At 51.1% G+C, this 18,410-nt stretch overlaps 1 protein-coding gene across 2 annotated transcripts in view; it reads right to left on the reverse strand.

Moving 5' to 3' along the window:
* FRMPD3 (FERM and PDZ domain containing 3) overlaps window positions 1–18,410 on the reverse strand; it is a 131,884-nt gene that overhangs the window by 64,754 nt on the left and 48,720 nt on the right. Inside the window, exon 1 of one of the 2 annotated variants that reach the window (XM_072815322.1) lies at window positions 14,157–14,275. The exons of the other annotated variant lie outside the window; for it this stretch is intronic. The gene's annotated coding sequence lies outside the window, so the exon portion shown is untranslated. Of the gene's footprint in view, window positions 1–14,156; window positions 14,276–18,410 lie in introns of those variants that run through there. 2 annotated transcript variants of the gene reach the window in all.

Raw genomic sequence — 18,410 nt, forward strand, 5'->3', positions numbered from 1 at the left:
CTCAAGGCCTCTGAAAGGTGTCCCCTTGCCCTGCTCCAGGCTTGCCCTCTCTAGTAAGTGAACTGGGTAAAAGCCTAGACTTTCTCTTCTGCCTAATGATAATGACACTTTATAGCCAAGTGCTTCTTTTCATTTTTACACCCATTACCTCATCTGAGAAAAGGTGCTTTAACATCCATTATCTCCTCACAGTCTCTAACTATCCTGCCAAATATGCTTGGTGACTGTTCCTCCTCCATCCTGGCCCTCAAGCTAGGTGACAAAAAGCAACGCTAGGAGGCTAAGTACATTAGCAGCCCAGCTGGAGCCAGATCTCTCTCAGATGGGGCCCTTGATCCTGGTGCCCCATCACCTGCCTACAGCCACTCGGGGTCCTGGACCCTTTTGGCTGTTCAGTCCTCACTAAGGGGCTGGCCCAACCCTGCTGCCAGCAGCACTCCATGTCCAGGCTGAGTCTGGAAGGCCGGCCCATGTTCTCATTACCCTATCTCTAATCCTGTTCACTCAGCATTGTTGGGAGAATGAAATGAGATCATGGCTGCAGAAGCACTTTGCAAGGTTAAACACATCATACAGATGTAGAGGTGGCGACACTACTGGTAGGTAGCCTGGTTCGGGGTGGCCGGAGGGGTAGAGAAAGGGAGCCGAAGATGAACTTCACCTACTTCCCGCAGTTCAGGGCCCTTCCCCCATCAACTCCTTGCCTGCAAGAGGCAGCCCCGTGATGGACTCTGTCCCCTCACTTCCCAGGCAGCCCGGTGCCTGATCCAACTACTAGATGGCTGGCACTCTGTGGATGCCCTGACACCAGTTCCTCTGTGGGTTGAATGAATCCCTCCCTGCTGTCCAAAGACAAGACTGTGAGATGGAGCTCCTACTGACAACTGTTGCTAGGCAGGATGTGGCTAAGGGACATGTGAACTGCAAAGAAGATGGATTGGTTCGGAGCTAATGCTCTTTCCCAGGCACTTCTGGGCAGGAAGATAAAAATGTAATGACTAGATTCCCTAGATTTCTGTACCCCATCCCTCCTTGCCTTTGGCTCCTTTTTCTTTACATTTGGTTGGCTCCTTGGGAAGTCTTGTCACTCCCCTCACAACTGTCAGGATTTGGAGCCGTGTGGGGCCAATTAGCCCTCTGATTCCAATCATAGGAGCCTGACTCTTCCAGAAGCTCCAGAGATACAGCATGGCAGCTGGGCCCCCAGAAGATGCCATCAATTCCTGGTGTCAGGGATGGGAGCCCCCTCCCTGGGGCTCTGAAGCAGCTGCTCTGGATGCCCTCTTGTAAGGAGCTTGGACACAAACTTATCTTCTTGTAAAGGGGCTCTTGCTTTGGCTAGCTGTTCCTCACTTTAACAGTGCTGCTCAGACTTTGATGTGCATGTGAATCACCTAGGGGTGCTGCTAGGATGATTCTGATGCAGTAGGCCTGGAGTACTGACTGTGATTCTAGCAAATTCCAGAGTGGTGTCCATACTGCTGGCCCACCAACCACACTTGGGAAAGCAACGATCCCAGACAGTGGGGAGGTCACAATCAGGTGGGAGGACAGAGGTGCTTTTACGCCACTGGGATATGGAATCAAAGGCCCCAGTTGAAACACAAATACTTTCTTGGAAAAAGGACACATAAAGTCATGCCAACAAAAGGCTCACTAGCTGAATCAGATTTATCCCAGGAGAGAAGAGGGAAGGCTCTCAATGGATGTGAAGTAGGACAAGTAAGGTGGTGTTAGGGAGGAGAAGAAGGTCTGGACAGGGTGGACATTAGACTTAGCCCTTCTGAAGACTCTGGTCAGCAAGAGACAGCCTGAGGACTTGACACCTCTGGAACTAAGGTGACGAGGATGAAGAAAGAGAAGACAGTGCAGAAAACAACACCATCCGTATATTGCCTCACTCCGGCCCCACAACAACCCATTTTACAGATTAGGAAACTGAACTTCAGGAAGAGAGGTAAAGCAACTTGGTCCAGGACATACACCTGTATGCACTGGTGGGGCGGCAATGTTGGGACACCCAGGCTTATTTTCCTACACCATTTTTTCTTTTTCTTTTTTTAAAGGATTTTTTAAAATGATTTATTTATTCATGAGACACACAGAGAGAGACAGAGACACAGTCAGAGGAAGAAGCAGGCTCCCTGTGGGGAGCTCGATGCAGGACTCTATCCCAGGACCCTGGGATCATGACCTGACCCCAAGGCAGACGCTCAACCACTGAGCCACCCAGGCATCCCTCCTATGCCGTTTCTGCCAAGAACCTGTGGACTGGGCATATGCCCAGCAAGCCACGATGAGGAGACTGGGTGAAAGGATCTAGCATACCGCTCCTCCGAAAGTGAGCTGACACTCGTCCCGTGGTGGTGTCACAGTGGCCTTCCTTGAATCACCTCCGTGGAGGGGACATGGTGGGGACTTGGGCCTCAGAATTGACTGCCCACAAGTCTCTAAGTCCACCCTCCCATACGGGGTACTCGGCTCATAGGACCTCACGTGCCTATTAACTTCAGTCATCACCAGAAAGAAGCCCACCCACTTCTGGTTGTCCCTCGGTACCCAGACTCTCCTCTCCCCATAGTGGTCTGTTCCTGCCCTAATGACACTCTCCTCCTCCTCCCTTCCAACCCTTCCATTGTGCCCTCTGGAACTCTCAGCTCACAGCAAAATCTCCGTCACCAGTTCGTTCTCTGAAAGTGCCCTTTGCTCCTCTCTCCCAATGAAGGCCTGATTTCTTCCTTGAGGAATAAACATCATTTATCCCACAGCCCTCTCAAATGGAAGCTAGATATTTTTTTTCTCACACTCAATTCTCAAGATCTTCAGGACCTGTATGTGGGGTAGATGTCCTCTTGCCTGCTTGCCAATGTCACTTCTAGGCCACCTCCTTGTGCCAAAAATCCTGCTTCTTTGAGGACCATGCCCACTGCCAACCCCTACCACTCCTTCTTCCTCCTCATTGCTATCTACAACTTCCTGGGTAGCCCCCACATTCACTGAGGACTTCAGTTCCTGGTCACACGTGATCTCCCCATCTACTCCAATTCTTTTTATTTGATCGTGGCAAAACATACATTCATATGAAATCTGCCATTTTGGCCATCTTTTCAGGATACGACTCAGGGGTGTCAAGTTTATCACATTGTTGTGCAACCATCACCACCATCCATCTCCAGAACCGTCTCATCATGCTATATTGAAACTCTGGACCTACGAAACCTCCGCTCCTCCTTCTTCTCTCCCCTCCCCCAGTCCCTGGCAGCTACCATTTTACTTTCTGTACCTATGAGTTGGCCTATTCTATGAACCTCACATAAGCGAACAAATATGACATCTGTCCCTTTCAGATTGTCTTTTTTCACCTAGCAGAATGTCATCTGTGTTGCCACATGGGTCAGAATTCCCTTCCTCTTTAAATGTAAATAACCCGCTTGTACATATGTGCCACATTTTATTCACGTGTCAATGGATGCTTGGGTTGACTCCACCTTTTGGCTCTTGTGGATAAAGCTGCTATGGACCGGAGTGTACACGTATCTGTTTAAGGGGCACCTGGGAGGCTCAGTGCTTGAGTGTCTGCCTTTGGCTCAGGTTGTGATCCCGGAGTCCTGGGATTGAGTGTCACTTCGGGCTCCCCACAGGGAGCCTGCTTCTCCCTCTACCTATGTCTCCGCCTCTCTCTCTGTGTCTCTCGTGAATAAATAAATAAATAAAATATTTTTAAAAAGTATCTGTTTGAGTCCCCTGCCTTCATGTCTTTTGGGTAGATACCCACAAGTGGCACTGGTGGGGCAGATGGTAATTCTAGGTTTAATTTTTTAAGGAATTGCTCTATCATTTTTTAGAGGGCTGAGCCATTTTACATTCTTGACGATGATGCAAAAAGGTTCTGATATTTCCACACCCCTGCCAACACTTGTTGCTATTTTTTTTTTTGATGAGGATGATAGCCATCCTTGTGGGTGTGCCCACTTCAACTCTTAAAATTCAGTCTGTGGGACACCTGGGTGGCTCAGCAGTTGAGCGTCTGCCTTCAGCTCAGTGTGTGATCCCAGATCCAGGGATGGAGTCCTGCATCAGGCTCCCTGTGAGGAGCCCGCTTCTCCCTCTGTCTATGTCTCTGTCTCTCTCTGTGTCTCTCATGAGTAAATAAAATCTAAAAAAAAAAAAAGAAAGAAAATTCAGCTTGCACCTGGTGATGGGGAAGCCTCCCACAACCGCTTCCTCCATTTCACTCAGTCCCTCACTCTGTTGTCACACCTAGACTTGGGGTGCGCCACCTCCCAGATCTCCCTCGCCAACATCCCGAATTCACTACTACCCCAGTCATCCTGCCAGTTTACCTCCACAGGACTTCCACTGCAAGAATGATCAGAAGCATCGTGATCACTTATTCACTTCCCACTTGGTATTCCCCCTTCCTAGAAATCTCTTCTTCCATTCTTTGCATTTGCAGGATGGCTGTGTCATCCTTCATGTCTCAGCTTCAATGTCATTTCCTCAGAGAGGCATTCTTCATGCCCTTCTCCTAATTATTTACTTTCTTACTGTCCTTCAAGCTCCTTCTCATCTTTGTTTCCCTTCATGTTCAAATTAGAGATCCTGGTCTATCATTATGATCATTCTCTTGCACCCACCTTCAGCTCCCTTACTTCCTTCTCCCTTGGCTATTCTTGTCTGGCAAAACCTCATCCCTTGATGAACTCAACCATATGCATGCCCCAGGCCTACATCCAAATAGCTGAAAGCAGCTGGAGAAAAACCACACAACTGGATCCAAGGCTTTCACTTTACATTCATGGTCTCCAACCTGGTGTGGGCTCTCTATGCTCTCTGGCCACCACATTCACACTCTCCAAGATGACTATTTCATAGCTCCTTCTCTCTCCTCTATCTTCTGCACTCCCCAATGGCCCCGACAAGCCTCTCTTGATGACCTTATCCTGTATGTGATTGAGAAAACACCAACCATCAAATGAGAGCTACTCCCCCGTCATCACCATCACCAAATCTATACTCCACCCTGCCTACATCTGTACCCATGATTCCTCTTCCCCTCCAATGAAAATGGGGGATGTGTCTTTTCTACCAATGGCAAATCTCTTCATTTATGCTCCGGTCCCATCCCCTCTCATCTTCTGAAGGATTTTGCTCCATTGGGCATTCACACTCTTCCCTAAACCATAATGCTTTCGACCTCTCTGGAATCATGCTAGTGCACTGATGGAAATAACTCATTCTTGGGGCACCTGGGTGGTTCAGTGGTTGAGCGTCTGCCTTTGGCTCAGGTCCTAGGATTAAATCTCACATCAGGCTCCCATCCTTAAGAAAATAAACAGAAACCATCTCCCTCCACTCCACGTCCCCTTGCACTGTCCCTTTGTCCCATTCCCCTTCATAGCAAAATTCCTCAAGGGCAGCCCTGGTGGCTCAGGGGTTTGGCGCCACCTTCAGCCCCGGGCATGATCCTGGAGACCTGGAATAGAGTCCCACATCGGGCTCCCTGCATGAGGCCTGCTTCTCCCTCTGCCTGTGTCTCTGCCTCTCTCTGTGTCTGTCTCTCATGAATGAATGAATGAATAAATAAATAAATAAATAAATAAATAAATAAATAAAATCTTAAAAAAAAAAACTCCTCAAGAGTTTTCTACATGTATTGCCTCCACTTCAGCATCTCCCACTTACTCCTCGATCCACTAGAACCTGGCTTCCATATCCATTACTCCACAGAGTTGCTCTGATGAGGGTGACAAATGGCCTTCAAGGTCATCTCTCACCTCTATCTTACTCAACCTCTCGCTGGGTTTGGGAAGAGTCGGCCATTCCCTTGAGGTGGTCTCCTTTCTTGACTTTTTAAAAAAATTTTAAAAAAGATTTTATTTATTTATTCATGAGAGACACACAGAGAGAGACACACACAGAGAGAGGAAGAAACATAGGCAGAGGGAGAGGCAGGCTCCCTACAGGCATTCTGATGCAGGACTCAATCCCAGGACTCCGGGATCATGCCCTGAGCTGAAGGGAGATGCTCAACCACTGAGCCACCCAGGCATCTCTCCTCTCTTGAATTCTGTAATGATCTCCTGAGTCTCCAATGACCTGTCTGCCCGCTTTTTTCTTAGTCTCTTTTGTGGGCTTCTCCTCTGCTACTTAATCACTAGATATTGCCATGCTTCCCAACTCGGTCCCAGGCCTTCCTTCTCTGCTCTCTTTTCAGGAGATCTCACCAGTCCCCTGGCTTTAAGTACAGCCTATGTGCACACAATCCTAAATTTGCCTTCTACCCGCACCTCTTCTGTGAACTCCCAAACTCTTATATTCCAACGATCTATTCCAACACCTGTGCATTTAAGTCTCACAGGGATCTTGAACTTAACATGTCCAAAAGTGAACTCTTGGTTTTTACCTCCCCTCTAGCCTAGGCCTCACTCAGCCTTCTTCATCTCAGTACATGGCACCATCATCTCTTTCTCTTTCTTTCTCTTTTTCTTTCTTTCTTTCATTTTTATTTTGTTTAAAAGATTTTATTTATTCATGAGAGACACACATAGAGAGGCAGAGACATAGGTAGAGGGAGAAGCAGGCTCTCTGCAGGTAGCCTGATGTGGGACTGATCCTAGGACCCCGGGACCATGACCTGAGCCAAAGGCAGAAGCTCAACCACTGAGTTACCCAGGTGCCCTCATCTCTTTAATTAAGACTCACGCCAGAAACCTGAGAGTCATTCTGGAATCCTGTCTCTCCCTTTCTGTAACCCCCCTCTCCCGCCAACAAATCCCTCGGTAGGTCTTGGCAGCTCTTCCTTCACAATCTTACCAACACTGTTCATCTGTATGGCTATCACCGGGTTCAAGTGACTATCATCTGCCCCATGGATTTCTGCGGCAGCCTCCTTCCTGTCTCCCACGGCCACTGCTGGTCTCTATAGATAACGCAAAGGCCAAATCAGATCCTGTCACTCTCCCTGCTTAAAACCCCACAGATATTTCCCACAAGTGAGTAACAACCAAACCCCTTGCCAGACCCCTCTCATGTTATTCTTACTCTGGCCAAGGACAACCTGTCCCCACTGGCCTTTGTGCACTTTCTGAACACATCAAGTTCTTGGCCCCCTCCAGGCCCTCCCACTTGGTATTCCTTATTTCTTTGGAAACCTCTTTCCCCATTCTCCCCATGACTGATCTTTCACCCTTCAGGTCTCCACTTAAATGTCACCTCCTCACAGAGGCCTTCCCTGAGAACTCTGCCCTGGTTGTCCCCATTGCTACAGCCTGTTGGTTTCCTTCAGGAGACTCCTCACATTCTACATTCATTTATGTGATTATTTGTCTATAAATGCCATAAGGGGATTGACAAGGTCTCTCTTGTTCAACACTGTATCCACCACCTAGTACAGTATCTGGCTCATAGTAGGTGATTAATAAATGTTTTCTAAATGGATCAACGGATGCATGGGTGGGAGGGATTTTGAGGTGTACAGGTTGCAATCCTTTGGCCAGTTCATGCGACTCATTACCGAATGCCTACCGGTCCTGTCTCACCCTGCGAGAGAACCATTTCTGGATGGGGCCAGGCCAGTGGAGAGAAACCCCCCAACACCCCAGGCCCAAGACAAAGGTGGGGAGGGGATGGAGAAAAAGCAAAAGAGAGTTATGATATAAAAAGAGATGGAGGCTGGCATGGCTCCAGTCCTTTTAGGGGTTGGGGGGTGGGAATTTAACAGCTATTCCTTCTCTGGGAAGGAGTGATTCTTTAAAGGCAAACAACTCTTTGTTCAGAATGGCCAAAGGTCCAGGGGGTGGGCAGGATAATTGGATAGCCGTTCCCACTCCTGGAAGCCTCTGGGGAGGAGATCTGGTTTTTGTCTGAGGGCTACCTCCCTCCTTCCCTCCAGGTCTTCATGGCCCTGCAAATCCCTCCTTAGCTGAGCCTGGAGAGGCATCTTATGGAAGACCCGCTGGTGTCTGGATTCATTTCCTGGTTGTCCAAACAGCTGCTTTTCCCCAGTGGGCTGGGATGGAGAACACCTGCCACCCATTCCAACAGGTCACAAGGGAGCAGGTAGAGAGACAAAGATTATCTGTCCTTCCACAAATACCTGGGAGCCTGGAGACACTTCACAAAAACCAACCCCATGATGCTTCTGAGAGGGCACTATGGGGTACCCTCAAGGAGGCCGGCCTCCCCCTTTCCCTATTTCTCCCCTCAGGGGCTACACATCCTGTAGACTCAGACATGTCTAATAGGCCCAGACACACTCCTAAACCCTCCCTGCTGGGGCTGCCAGCCCAGTGACAGATGTGAGGACTGTGCCAGATGTGAGGCTGATGCCATATGGCACTACGGGTCACGAGGCCTAAAGCTGCTGCCACGAAGCTGTGGTAGAGTTAGTGGGGGAGGCCTTTGCATTTTAGCCCTCCCCCAACTTACCTGTCATTGGCAGAGGCAGTGAGGGAGGACTGGAGCCATGAGATCTTCACGGGAGCTTAAAGAAGTTGTTGTGTCCCTCTGAAGAACCCTGGAGACCCCAGTCCCCCACCCCCCTCTCCATGTACCACCCCAAGTACTTCCTAGGGAGGCAGAGGCAGAGATTGAGCCAGAAGGGGAGAGGACAAGGAATGGAGAGGAAGATAGCTAGTCAGGAAAGGGGACCAGACAGAGCCAGGGTGGTGTGTGTGTGTGTGTGTGTGTGTGTGTGTGTGTGTGTGTGTGACAAGAGGCAGAGAAAAACAGAGCAGTGGAGAAATGACACAACAGGAAGGCCTTGGAGACAGTGAAGGAGGAAGGCCAGGATTGAGGAAGGCAAGCCTGACAGACAGCCCATGGCCCCCAACTTCCAGTCTGCATTAGCTTTTTGGGGGCTGCTCCATGCTTCACCTGCTCTCTAAATGCCCATGGGCCACCCCCAGCTCTGAAACCCCCACCCCCCTCCCTCAGTCTCCTGCAGCTAGCAATGAGAGCCGTCTGGTATGGGACTTGGGGTGATCAAGCTCTCTGGGGAGGGTCACTGTGATTATGCCACGCTGACACTATGACGGCCCTCCCTAATCTCATAGCTGGGACATGGTGGAACACAAGGAAAACCCGAGGACACCAGTCTGACTTGGGCTGATTCCCTAGCCGGTGTAGGCTGTACTTTTCTTGTGAAAGGGAATGAGATCAAGAGGAGAAAAGAGGAAGGGGAGAGAATTGCAGAAGGTGGGAGGGAATGGTCATGATGGGAACAAGTGGAGCTGGCAGGGAAGGGGGCGGCAGTCTTGAATTCTTTCCCTTGGTCAACACATCTTTCCAAGACCAGGCTGGGCTGCAGTGATCTGGCACAAGATTGCTAGGCTAGGAGAGGGTCCCTGGCCACCCAGATCTCTCTCTCTCTCTACTCTTGGATTCTGGCATCTTGTCAGCCAGCCAAGGGGTGAACTGTAAACAACACTTGGAGGCCAGAAAAGGGGGAGCAGGTGTGGGCAGGAGCTGCTGGAAACATCCCAACAAGTAGCTGCCTCCAGCAGCCAAAGATCCAGGGCTCAAATCGTGCCCCTCAGGGGGCTGCTTGGCAGGCTCTGGCAGTACAGGGCTCCCAGCAAAGCCTCCTGAAGTCAAACAAGGGCCTACTTGGCTAGCTGACTGGCCGTGCAGTCTCCCTCCTCTCTGTGAGGCTGTCAAACGCTGATGGCCTGGGCCACCAGCCTAGGACGCCCCCAGCCCCTGACTCCAGTCAAACAGCCACATCTCAGAGTTGGCAGGGATCTTGGAGGTTATTTACTTCACTCTTATCCACCCTCTGCTGACTTCCAGAAGAAGTAGGGGGAGGCTTTCTAGAGGAGGGGCTACCTTTGGGGAAGTCCAGAAAGAGAGCACTGCAAGCAAGAGCAGGCCTGGAGACAGAAGGGAGCAGGGGGGCTATGGCTGCAGCATGAAGATGACAAGGCTGAGTGGAGGAGGGTGTGCCAAACACAGCTTCAGGACTGGGACCCTTTCTTTTCTGCCTGATTGCATCTCTCCGCTGAGAGGGAGGGAGGAATCATAAGGTCTTGCCTAAAGCAAAGGGACAATGCTATGGAATCAGAGAAGGGGGAGGGAGGTTGGTGAACCCTCCACCTAAGGATAAAAGCCAAGGGCAAGAGCAGGAGCTGAGTTACTATCTCAGGGAGCGTCAGTTTGCCCCCAAACACTCTGCCACCTCCCCTATATTGTTAGTCTGGGGGAGATGCTGCCTGTTTCCTGGAGGTGGGGGCAAGAAATTTACAAACTTCAAAGGCACAGCCTGTGGGCTTGTCTCTGGGTAGGGGTGAGGGTTGCGGGGTGTAAGGAGGTTGCACCCTACTCTCCAACCAGGCTTGTGGGGAGACAGAATCCTAGGGGATCCTGAGAACTTGCAGGCCTCCAACTCAGCAACACAGATTCAACAATGGGCCCACGACAACCTAACTCGCTAAGGTAGAGAACCTGAATCAGGCGTTTTAGAAGGAGAAAGGGAAAGAAAAAAGGGTGGGTTTGTTTGTTTTTGTTGTTTTGTTTTGTTTTTTGTTTTGCCTAAACTTCAGTTACCCAGAACATCCTATTCACCAGAAAAGCCCTTCCCAGGCATTCAGGTTTTGAGGTTTTGGCATTCCAGTGTATCTGTATTTTTTTAGTGATTAAAAATCTACAGAGCTGGAGCTGGGACTATTGCAGAATAATGCAGGCTCTGCTCCTATCTCCCTTTTTGTAAGGGGAACAATAACGGAGGCCCTTGCTTGAGTCACAGGCTCCATCTATCAGTTTTTAGATACATTCATTGGCACATTTATTATTTATAGATGCAACAAAAATTGACCAAGTACCTCCTGTGTAGCGGGCATGGTGCTGGGTACCGGAGCTATGAAGATTAGATAGGCCAAGTCTCTCCCTTCAGGGAGGGTGCAGTCTGAGGTGCGGGCAGGTATGTGACCAACATAAAACCCCGTGTGGCCTGGAACCACAAGGGGCAGCAGAGGATGCTGAGAACACAGAGGTGGGCTCATTCCCCAGAGCCCACAAGACTTCCAGCAGACACCCCAGCCCCTCTCCTCAAGCTTAGTGGTGAAGGTGAATAGGAGGCTAGCGATGGTCAAGGCAGAGAAGGATGTTCCAGGAAAGGAATGTCAAATGGGGCAGCAAACGAATAATAAGGACGATTCTGGAAAGAGGAAAACCTCTAGGTATTTAAGCCACTGCGACAAAAAGAAGAAATCACAGACCAAATCCAGGCAAAGCTGAAGGGATTCTTCAACTTCTGGTGGCAGGAGTGAGGGCAGAGGACTTATGTTGCCCACTGGTCCCTCTCATGTGGCCCTGTGAGATGATGCACTGTACCCAGAGGAGACCACACTGACAACCAGGGACACAGTTACCAGCCATGCATCCTATGCAGTCTCCAAAAGATACACATGGAAGGCCCCCCTCTCACATCACAGAAAGAGGAGGGAAGGTTAGACAGACCAGCAGATGGAATGAGATGCCCCAAAATAATGGAGACCAAAATCACAGAGCTCTCCCCACCCTATTATGCCCACATTGAAGAGGAACCACAGAAGCCAGCTCTATTTAATAGGCCAATGCGGGGGGGGGGGCAGCTATCAACAGTCCTACTGCAGGGCCACATGCAATACAGGAAGAGCCCCTCCCCTTGGGATCTGGCCACATTCTGTCCACCCTACTGCAACCATCCTGGGGGAAGGAGGGATGACCACGGCCCTTCTAGTAGTCAGGTTAAGTCCTGGCCAAGAAACAAGCCCCCTCAGCTGCCCGAGGAGATGGGAAGATGGCTTTGCTCAGCATTGCATGTAAGGCTCTAAAAACTTTCCCCGAAAATAATTCCTAACAGAGGTACTCCGATAGAGCCATAATGTTGGATTAACAACTTCAAGCCAGCAGACCAGACACTTGTGTAATTAATAAAACTTATAAAGCAGAACAACTTACTGATGTTATAGGCATGGCATTTAGTACAACAACAAAACAAATCCATGCAGAATGCCACCTGCTCTTTGGGGAACTCTTTCTTCTACAACCTGTACAATCCTTTCTTTAATGTCAACAGGGGCCAAGGAAAAGAGGGAACAGTGCAGAGCTCCTGGCAAATGGCTGGGGAGGGGACAGCTAACGGGGTCCAGCTGGGGTAGGTGACAGGGGGTAGAGTCGGGGGAACCTGTGCCTCTTGCACACATCTGCGAAAGCTTAGCTCCCATCGGTCTTTGGATGTAGTGGTTCTAGGCTGGAATCCCATCTCTGTGGCAAGTTAATTCAACCTCCTGAGTCTCAGTCCTCTCATCTATAAAATGGGGCTCCCACTAGTACCCACTTCAAAGTACGTCCATAAAGATTAAATATACAAAGTGAGTATACAAATAAATATAAAAAAGTAAATATACAAAGCTCAAATCAATAATGGCTATCAGTGGGATCCCTGGGTGGTGCAGCGGTTTAGCGCCTGCCTTTGGCCCAGGGCGCAATCCTGGAGACCCGGGATCAAATCCCACGTCGGGCTCCCGGTTCATGGAGCCTGCTTCTCCCTCTGCCTATGTCTCTGCCTCTCTCTCCCTCTCTGTGTGTGTGTGACTATCATAAATAAATAAAAATTAAAAAAATGGCTATCAGCAATGACGTATACTGTTGTTCTATGTAGGCACCTACTAACAGGGTCTGCTGTCCTGTTGTAGTCCATCCGGTTTGCCTTTCTCCACAGAATCTAACAAGGGTGGCTCAAATTTCTTTAGATGGCGGGTTCCGACTTCAGATCTACAGAATAAATTAGCTTTTCTGTGGGGGAAAACAAACCACTTTCCTACTTCATTAAAGCCTATTTCTCATAACACTTCTAGTGGTTAACAGTGGGGGTGCTGAAATAAGACGGGATGGAAATCCCAGCTCTGCTTCTCCCCAACTGTGGGACCTTGGGCTTGTTCACCTTTCCATTAACATCACTTCCATTTTCTCATCTGTAAAATGGGGATAACATGAAGATCTACCTCCTAGGGTGGTTGTGAAGATGAAATATAATACATGCTGAGCCAAGGCACACAGCTCTGAGTGAGTGCCAGCTACTGTTATTGTACATGGATTCTTATTGCTACCTAAAGAGCAATGCTAGGCACAAAAGCCATCAGTACCCATAGGGATCATCAGTACTCTCAGTAAAGATGAGTGGGGGTTGCGGAGCATAGGGGAGATCTGGTTCTTTTCTGAGCAGGGGACTAAGTGACTTAGGCTAAACTCACCTTTGTGATCTCACCCAGGGGCACTCCCTCTGCTTGAACGGTACACAGCTCAAGAAAAGAAAGGGACAGAGGTATGTGCCTGCTTATTCAGATCTGCCAAGGTTGTAGGAGAGTAATGGACTACCTCCCAGGGTGGTCTTGTTTCTCAGCCCTTCGAGGCCTGCCTGCGTGAGCGCTGGAGAGAGGGCAGGCCAGCCTGGGAGCCGTGGGCCTTGGGGGAAGCCGGGGCGCTGGGGGCAGGACGCCTGGAAGCCCTGGCGTTGCCAGACATGGGGGGGGAGGTGCTCCTCGCCTGGGGAGCAGGTGGGAGGTGCGGGGGAGGGGGGGGAGAGCCTGAGGCGGGGTGAGCTCCACGTGGAGGGCAGTGGGGAGGGCAGACTCGAGCCCCAGGAGGGGTCGCCCCTGCTCCCTCTCGCTGGGGGGTGAGGGGCTGCCCTCCCGATTTCCCGCTCTCCTCTCTCCTGCGCTCCCTCTTTCCTGCTCGCTGCCCCCAACCTCCAGCGGAAAACTTCCCGCTCACCCCGCCACTTTTCCACAGGCGTCCAAATGCTCAGCCCCGCACAGCTTGTCTTCTAGTCTCCTCGCAGGCCCTGTGGTAAAGGGGCCCGCGGGCGGCCTGATCCCCCGAATGGCTCCTGGGAGGGGGGCGCTCAGGGCTCCGGGCGGGGTGCAGGGAGGTCAGCTCCCAACGTGCCAACTCCGGCCCATCGATTGAGGGGGAGCGCACCCGGGACCAGGGACCCGTTCCCCGCTCCAACCCCGAGTCACTCCGAGGGGTTGGCGGGGGACCCAAGCGCTCAGCTGCTCGCCCCCCATCTCCCCCCGCCCCACTCCAGACTCCAGCCTCCGGGGCTGGGTGCCCGGCTTTCTGGCCCCTGCCCAGGCGAGCCTGAACCCGGCGGCCCGGAGCGCCGTACTTACTGTAGGGGCCCTTTCCTGGCCGGGGCTGGGCGGATGCCCGACCCCGGGAACCCTGTCGGCCGGCTCCCCCTTGCGCTGCCCCCGGCTGTGCCCCGCGCCGACCGTAGAGGCAGCGGCGTCTGTAGGAAGAGAAAGATCACGACTGCCTTAAAACCCAGTCCCGCTGTGACCAGAATCTTAAAGAAGGAGGCTACTGGCTTGGCCCCAGAGCCGAGGCTGAGGTGGCGAGGCTGAGGTGGCGAACTAGCGAGGCCCGCTGGTAAACACCGCGGCGGCGGTGTCTGCTGCCTCTCGCCACCCCGCAATCTGCCGCGGAGGAGCCCCCCCCTTCCTCCCCCTGGGGGGGAGCCAGGGAGGGGCCGTGCGGATAATCCAGCTGCCACTGGGCGAGCACTCTGGTCTCTGGGGGGGGGGGGGGCCGGCTCCCGTGCTCCACATGCATTTGCTCACCCTGGCATCCTCCCCAGCTCATAGAAATTAAAATCAACGTCCAGGGGAGCGAAGCAAATAACCCCAGATACACGGGCTACCGATAAGTGTTGGGGGAGGGGGACGGGGAGGCCAACATTGAAAATCAGTGGGATCTCAGATTCAGCTGCGGGACTCAAAGGCCACTCCATGCTGCTACAAAGCAACATTTGAAAACCCATGTCTCCACTTCCCACTTCCCCCCTTTCTCTGACAGGACGAGGGGACAAATGGCAACTCCAGGCCTGTTTGCTGGTGAGGGTGGAGGTGGGGACCCTGGAAGGCAGGATGCTGTCTACAGTGCCTCCTGCCAGGGAGTGGCCATCCCCCTTTACCTCAGACAAGTCACCTACTGTGTGCCAGGCCTTGGGGGACACAAAAGGTATGGGAGGTAGTACTGGTCCAGTTGCCATACAGGAGATAGGCACTGAGCCCATGAGGTCTGGGTTATGCTAAGGAGGATCAATGGTGGGGTGTGTGTGTGCAGAGGCCCTAAAGGAGCCAGTAGCCAGTGTTCTCAGGGAGCCTCTGGCAGGGACACAAGGAGAGAACAGCCTCAAGGGGACAGGGTGCGGAGGATGCTCTTCCCTTTAGGGCTGATTGTGACTCCTCCCTGGTCCTGGAGTGAGGGCCCACACCACTCATTCCTCTTTAAAGTGCTAGTAGAAAGCAGCCTGTGGGGAGGATTAAGCCTGTGGCTTCCCTATGGGAGCTATCCTCATCTTCCTGCCTGGACAGTGACATCTGTGAAATGGGAAAGATCTCTTATTCCTTTCTTTCTAGGCAAAATGATGAAACAACACAGTATGCCTGCCCTTCTATGCTCATCACAAAAAGGGGCAGTTTGTATTCCCCCTTGCCTCTTTCCTGCTTATCCACTGTCTTTCATTTAGCAAATATTTATTAGTATCTATCATGTGCCAAGCACCATGCCAGGTTCTGGACACCTCCATGATTCTGTGGGGGCATCCATGCATGGGAGGTGGAAGGCACACGGGGCTGCGAGTTAGGAAACAGATTTTAAATCCTAGTTCTTTGACTAAATAGCTGTGTGGCCCTGGATGAGTCATGTGTCCTTTGGAGACCTCAATCTTCTTGTTGGTCAAACAAGGATAATAACACCTTCCAGTCCTAATTCACAGTCAGTGTTTATGAGGTTCAATGGACATAATAGGTGTGGAGGAGCTCTGAAAAGTATAAAGCCACTAGACAAATGTCAGGGATTAAGCCATCTCCAAGGTGGGAGAGGTCTGCTGGGAAGTAAAGCTTAAAAGAATTCTGGGCTAATTCTCCCAAATTGATTGCCCTGAATTCCAGCTTCCCTGAGTCGCCAATCCTGCACCTGAGCAGGAGTCTCTGCTCCGTGAAATATTGTCCTTCCTCAGCAGTGCCCCGACACTCGCATTAGTGATGGCCTGGCCTAAAGCCAGGAAGATTGTTTGGGGGGGACCTGAGTGGCCCCAGGGGACAGTCTTGGATCTGGGTCTCTAATTCCTGGCAATGGTGGCACCTTCCCCCAACCGGAGCCCACAGAACCCAGGACCACACATGTCTGGATAGAAACTTCATTGAGAAGACATGAACAGAAATCTCACAGAGGAAGACATAGACATGGCCAACAAGCACATGAGAAAATGCTCCGCATCACTGGCCATCAGGGAAATACAAATCAAAACCACAATGAGATAACACCTCACACCAGTGAGAATGGGGAAAATTAACAAGGCAGGAAACCACAAATGTTGGAGAGGATGCGGAGAAAAGGGAACCCTCATACACTGTTGGTGGGAATGTGAACTGGTGCAGCCACTCTGGAAAACTGTGTGGAGGTTCCTCAAAGAGTTAAAAATATACCTGCCCTATGACCCAGCAATTGCACTGCTGGGGATTTACCCCAAAGATACAGATGCAGTGAAACGCCGGGACACCTGCACCCGGATGTTTCTAGCAGCAATGTCCACAATAGCCAAGCTGTGGAAGGAGCCTCGGTGTCCATCAAAAGATGAATGGATAAAGAAGATGTGGTCTATGTATATACAATGGGATATTACTCAGCCATTAGAAACAACAAATACCCACCATTTGCTTCGACGTGGATGGAGCTGGAGGGTATTATGCTGAGTGAAATAAGTCAATCAGAGAAGGACAAACATTATATGGGCTCATTCATTTGGGGAATATAAAAAATAGTGAAAGGGAATGGAGAGAAAATGAGTGGGAAACATCAAAAAGGGAGACAGAACATGAGAGACTCCTAACTCTGGGAAACGAACCAGGTAGGGGTGGTAGAAAGGGAGGTGGGCGGGGGGTGGGGGTGACTGGGTGATGGGCACTGAGGGGGGCACTTGATGGGATGAGCACTGGGTGTTATTCTATATGTTGGCAAATTGAACACCAATAAAAAATAAATTAAAAAAAATAAACTTCATTGAGGCCTCCAGAGGACACCCATTTAGGAAGCCAAGGGCTTATGTCAGACAATGGAAGGGGGCCTTGAGGGTGGATGCTCTCTTTTGAAGGAGGGGAAGCTAGGGATTCTGGGTTTGCCTAGCGAGCTGAGATCTACAACAGAACTACTGGAGCCTTAGGGAAGGTCTTCAGCTTGCTCAGCACACCCCAGCAAGCCACCCCAATCTAAACAGACCTATAATCTAAATTACAAGATCGCACCTGCTATGCACATGCAGCTTCAAGCTCAATCGCCAAAGTTCCAGAAGCAGTCTCCCCTACCCCCTGCTACCCTCTAAGTAAACACATACCCTCAGGAAACACGAGGCAAACCCTTTCCAGACAGATCCCATGGTCTATTTTCTCCCTCTCCCGTTTCCCACCAGACCATCACTGTGAAGCCGCTTCCATAATAAAATGTGCTAGAACTGATAAGGAACATGAAGGGGCTCCAAGACCAGGGCATCATGGCCGGTCAGGCCCAGAGCTGCACTGCACAGCTCTGGAGCCAAACTAGAATGGAAGCCAAGGGTAGCAACAGAAGGGAGCTCACCTGCTAGCCAGCAGGTCCCCAAAGGAGGAGGAGGGGCTGAACAGACATACCCCACGCCCGGCCTCCCTTGGCAGACTTGGAGCCCATCCCTCTTGCAGTGGAGGCTCCTCTCGATGTCTTCATAGATTCCCTTGTCACATCCATCTCGCCCAGGCTGCTCTTCTTAATAAAGTGCCCCCAGAGCCACTCCAGACAGCCTGATGTTATCCTTTACTCTCCCATCCTTCTCCTCTGCATGGGCCGCACAGCAGTGATTCAGGCCTCCCGGGTTACTGGAACCCTCTCCTGGAGAAAGGCTTCCTGAGCACCCAAGCCAGAGGGTGAATGGAAGCTTTGGGTGTGGGCCTTTGCACCCCCCACCCCACCCCCGCCCCTCAGGATGGCCTGGGCCCTGGATTCAGATCCTCATCCTGAGTCCCCGTGCCTACCTCAGCCTGTATCGTCTTCCATGGGCTGGCTGCTGCGGCTCTCCTCCAGCGATACAACCTGAGTCTGATTCGCAAAGTCTTTCTCTCAGTGATTGTCAATAAATCCCACACCTATATCCCCCTGAAAGACTAGAGAGCTTCACAATCCAAAGGAAAGACTCACCGACAGTGAAATTTCAGGCACAGTGACAGACAACTGAGACATATTTGATCACATCATGTTTACCTATGGGTAAGGTTGGTCCTGAGGATATTCTGGCATTTTCCCTCGACTGTAACGAAGACTTGGAATAATAGCAAAGAAAGCAATAGAAAATACGCTGGGCTGGGAGCAGGGCATCTTGCGGCTCATCCGGG

The sequence above is a fragment of the Canis lupus genome, chromosome X, assembly GCF_048164855.1.
Source record: "Canis lupus baileyi chromosome X, mCanLup2.hap1, whole genome shotgun sequence".
In the NCBI taxonomy this organism is placed as follows: domain Eukaryota; kingdom Metazoa; phylum Chordata; class Mammalia; order Carnivora; family Canidae; genus Canis; species Canis lupus.